This window comes from Lathyrus oleraceus, chromosome 5 (genome assembly GCF_024323335.1).
Source record: "Lathyrus oleraceus cultivar Zhongwan6 chromosome 5, CAAS_Psat_ZW6_1.0, whole genome shotgun sequence".
Taxonomy (NCBI): Eukaryota; Viridiplantae; Streptophyta; class Magnoliopsida; order Fabales; family Fabaceae; genus Lathyrus; species Lathyrus oleraceus.
Window position 1 is genome coordinate 277,755,713 of NC_066583.1, and position 5,351 is coordinate 277,761,063.

A 5,351-nucleotide genomic window follows, 5' to 3' on the forward strand; every position below is an offset into this window, starting at 1 on the left:
AACATAATCAGTATACCAGACAAACAAAAGTCAAACAGAAAATTACAAGTCCACAACACAAACAGATAACAAGCATCAATGCTCAAAGGTGCAAGCCACAAGGCATAAGCATAAGTCTCAATGCCTACAAAACAAGCTCAAGGTTAGTTATAAACAGGCAATAAACCAACTCCAATTGAGGGCACATCATCAAGCATAAGCAATTGTGCTCTTTGACCTGAAACAAAGCTCAAACATTAAACACTAACCACTAGTACAAGACTAGGGTCAAAATGGGAGCAATAAACCAAAACAGAACATGAAACTTATCAAAAATCAAGATCAATCCAATAAGAATCAAATCCAAGTGGTCTCACATTCATATCATCAACCATCATCATTTCATGAAGCATAGAGTACAAAGCATGCAATTTGAAGCTCATAGAACCAAACAGAATGATTCAACTCAAATCAACTCACAAACATTTCAATAAATCACCAAAAAAATCATGGCTAAACAGCATTCATAACATGATCTACACCCCAAATTTCAAGTCCTTTGGACCAAGGGAAGCAAGTCAATTAAATTCAACAAGTCAAGGCATGCTCAAACAAGCTCATACAAGGCATCAAAACATGTATCAACTTCAAGCAATCATAAAACAGAGACCAAGCATGATAAATGAATGAAATCAAAGCCATGGCAAACTTCAAGATGTCTATAATACACATGCCAAATTTTAAGTCCATCCAATAAACAACAAGAATTTCACAAATCAAATAAAATCATGTCTCACAAGAAGTCCACATTTGATCAAACAGGGGAGAAATTATCAAACAAATAGGAAATGCATTCAAAAATTCCAGGAAAATTCACAAGCAAACTTAACATCCATAAGTATCCTCATGCAAAAATCCAGATCATTTTGAGTTCATATGGCATGGTAACAAAAATCATGAAGTTGGATAAGAATAGTGTGACACAAATTGTCACACCTCTAATAAAAAAAACATATCTCATCAACCATTAATGATAAAATCTCAAACTATATACCAAAATGCTCCTAAAGGTGTCTAGAATCAGCACAAAACATTTCAGCCTCATTGGATTAAGCATCATCATTTCACAAGCAAAATGGCATGGAAGGTACAAATTGGACACACATGAACAAACCCTAGGCAAAACAGAAATCCACACGTGCATAATTTCTGGAAAAATCACCATAAAAAACTAGAGATCATGAGGAACACAATGGAAAAAACCTCATGTTAATTGGACAAATATTCATTGAGATATGATTTTTGTAAGATTGAAGATGAAAATGAAATTAAAATTGAAATAGAAAATGATTAATGGAAATAATATGATATAATGGCAAAGTTGTAAATAAATGGAACTTTGGCCGGGTCCAAAACGCCGCGTTTCATTTAAATGAAACGCGAGCCAACCAGACAGCGACATCTGGTCCAACGCATGGCGAAAAACAACAGAAATCATGCAAAACGCGGGGCAACGGATCAAAAGGCTTCCTGGAAACGCATTGTTAGGGTTTCACATGACATTCATCGTGTTCATCATCAGGATGAACTTTTTTCACAGAAATTGAAAATGAATACACCAATCGGTTCATCTCATCATGCACATCAACAATCCAATATCCATTAAACCTAGTTCATGCTAACAAATCCGGATCGAGCAAAATAAGTTTCAACAACCAATCTTAAATTCAGCATATCTCTCTTAATACTCAATGAAAATTGAAACTATGAAGTTCAGTGAACTCATGGATGCAAGATCTATCAAATACACATCCTAATTTCAACAAATATAAGGTTCGAGTTCCAACCTTCAAGAAATGGCAGAGCTGGATTTGGAGTTTTTTGACCTTGAGAGGTTGAAACAGAACTTCTACAACCCTTGGATAGATGAATGGATGCTGCAGAATAGCTCAACAATGCTCAAACCCGAGGAAATATCCAGCTGCCATGTGAGGTGCTTGATGCAACAGTGCTTGAAACAACTTGAAATCTTTGCTCTCTTGCTTCAATCCAGCTCAGTGATGATTGTAGATGATGATTCAATCGTGGAAATCGCAAGGGATTGGAGGAAACTTGCAGAAAAAGTGAAGAGAAAAAATGGAGAGAAATTGCAATTCTTAGATCTAGATCTGTGTGAATGAATGTTAATGTGTTTTCTCTTTTGATTATGCATATATACCATGGATTAATCATCTTTGCTAAACCAGATTAAGCCAAGCCAAAAGGATTAATGAAATGAGTGTTTTTGTGCAAATTGCTAATTCACCCTCATGTGCATGGGGTGCATGCTACAGTGCACGAAAATTGGGCTAAGCATACTCCAAATATCATTTTTAATCAAATGCAATTGATAGAAAGTGTAGAAAATGCTTATTCTTCAAATGGACTTTTTCCTTCCAAATATTCAAATTAATTCACTTTGAAAATGCCATTTTTATGTGATGACTTTTGATGAAATATGATGAATGATTTGGATAGAACATGTCAAATGGAGATTGTAGCAAAAAACCCCACTCAATTTGGCCAAATGGTGTGAAAGTTATCCAACTTTGAAGTTCAAAATCCATGGACAATGATTTGATCATAACTTGCCAACCACAAATGAGAAATGGATGTTCTTGGACTTTTTGGAAAGGTGAGAGCAAGATCTTAAAATTTCATGTTGGACAAAAATTCATTTGAAGCTTGTATGATGATGTAAATTTGAGGAGAAAACCTTTCTATTTTTGGCAATTTCCAATTACAGGTCATTTACTATTTTTGGAAACTTTTCATCTGACCTCAAATTCTTCCATGTTGATCTTTGAAATGTCAAATGAGACTTGTATGGACATGAATGAACCCTTTCAAACCATCTCCCACCTTTAAATCCTTGATTTCAGGCACAGTTGACCATAATTGACTTTCTAGGGTTTCAGATGAAATTCAGCTTGACTGATGACTTCTGAACATCCAATCTTTGGCCAAACCACTTCAAAATGATCCCTAGGTCACATGAACTTGTTGAACCAACCCTAGGGCTTTGCTTCCTTGAGAAATGCACTTGCTTGCTTGTTTGACTGATCCTCCTAACCAGTTGACCTAATCTTGTCTGATGGCTTGCACTTGGGCAAAGGACAATGCAATGCTATGCAGTGGACAATGTAATGTTAATGACCTAATGATGAAAATGTATGTACAAAATGGGAGGTGCAAATTTGAGGTGCTACACCCATAAGTAGTTCTATCAGCAAGTACTTGGATTATTAATTGATTATGTGAATTACATTCGACCCTGTCTTTATTAATTAAACTTTATTCAATACCTTACTTTTCATTGCACACTCTAAAAATACCTATTTTGATTGCCTTTGATAAACAACATAACAATAGATAACGATAGATTAACACTTGGTCTCTGTGGATTCGACAATCTTTTATATTACTCTGACGCGTTCGTATACTTGCGAAAACCACACATCAAGTTTTTGGCACCGTTGCCGGGGACCAATTTCGTCAATTTTCATTTTCCTGTTGTTATATCGTTTAGACTTAGGCTATTTCCCGCCGGTCAATGCGAAGAACTCGCAGCACCGGAAGTTTAAGCTTAGTATATCCTCTGGCAGAACCTGAACGTTACGCTCGCGCACGTTTATTCTTTCATAGAATTAAGAGAGCTATGGCCGAAGATCAAAACCAAAGACCTCTTAAAGATTTCCCTCAACCATCAAATGAAGAACCTAGTTCTAGTATAGTAAACCCAACCGTCCCAGCTAATAATTTTGATCTTAAACCATCCCTGTTGCAACTAGTGCAACAGAGACAATTCACAGGTCTCGCTCTTGAGAACCCAAACCAACATTTAAAAATATTTCTTCAATTAGCAGACACTTTTAAAACCAATGGAGCTTCTCCTGAGGCAATACGTTTAAGATTATTCCCTTTTTCCCTCAGAGATAAAGCCCTATCATGGTTAGATTCCCTTCCACCCAATTCCATTACGTCTTGGGATAACCTTAGAAGAGTTTTTCTTGCTAGATACTTTCCCCCAAGTAAGACCGCCGTTCTTCGAAACCATATAACTAGATTTACCCAAAACCAAGGAGAATCACTGTTCGAAGCTTGGGAGAGATATAAAGAGTTGTTACGAGCATGCCCATATCATGGTTTAGAAAATTGGTTAATCATTCAATCCTTCTATAATGGACTTCACTATAACACGAAGATGACCATCGACGCTGCCGCAGGCGGTGCTCTGATGAACAAACCTTATCCTGAAGCTAGTGCCCTCATCGAAGATATGACTCAAAACCATCAATCACGGGGAGTCGAACGAGCGAAAGTTGAGAAGAAGGAAGCCCAAGGAGGAGTGCATGAACTAAGCTCTATAGACATGATGCAAGCAAAAATGGACGCATTAGCCCTTAAGGTCGACCATATGTGCATAAACCCGAATACTGTAGCCGCAGTTTCGTCGGATTGTGAGATATGTGGAACCAAAGGACACCAATCTGCAGAATGCAGTCTATTAAACGAAACCCACTATGAGCAAGTGAACTACACCCAAGGGAACCCATATTCGAATACCTATAATCCTGGATGGAGGAATCACCCGAACTTCTCCTATAAAAACAATAACCCAGTCCAAAATAATGCACCTCCGAGGCCTAGTTATCAAGCCCTAGATCAAATCAACCTATGCAACCTGTACCACCAAAGCCGAGCCTTGAGAAAATTATGGAAAATTTTATCACCGCTAAAACCCAACAAAACAAGGAGTTCATGAACCAAAACATTCATGTTAACGAATTGATTACTCAGTTAGGAACCAAGGTTGACCAAATAGTTACTCATACCAAGATGCTTGAAACCCAGATCTCTCAGGTAGCTTTAAACCAAGCCCCTCAGACTACACCTGGAGGACAGTTCCCTGGACAACCTCAACAAAATCCGAGAGGACAAGCCAATGCCATTACCCTACGAAGTGGGAACGCTTATGATGAGCCACTAAACCCTAGATTGAGTGAACCCGAAACTTCTAAGGAATATACCAAGCCCCCGGACAAAGTAAAGGAACCAGAGGAACCTGAAAACCAGGAAGGTCGAGAAAAAGGAGAAGAACCTAAAGACAAAACTTACGTACCACCCCCGCCATATAAACCACCTATACCATATCCGCATAGACTCAAACAAACCCAGATCAATAAACAATATCAAAAATTTATTAAAGTCATAGAAAAACTTCATGTAGAAATCCCTTTCACATAAGCCATCACCCAAATACCTTCTTATGCAAAGTTTCTCAAAGACATCCTTACCAACAAACGTAGACTTGACGATCCGAAGCCTTTGGA

At 37.7% G+C, this 5,351-nt stretch overlaps 1 non-coding gene across 1 annotated transcript; it reads right to left on the reverse strand.

The window, feature by feature from the left end:
• Positions 1-4,060: 4,060 nt before the first annotated feature.
• LOC127089566 (small nucleolar RNA R71) lies at positions 4,061-4,167 on the reverse strand. The gene has a single exon (XR_007791145.1). It is a non-coding gene; the product is annotated as a small nucleolar RNA R71 (small nucleolar RNA).
• Between the last annotated feature and the right edge of the window lie 1,184 nt (positions 4,168-5,351).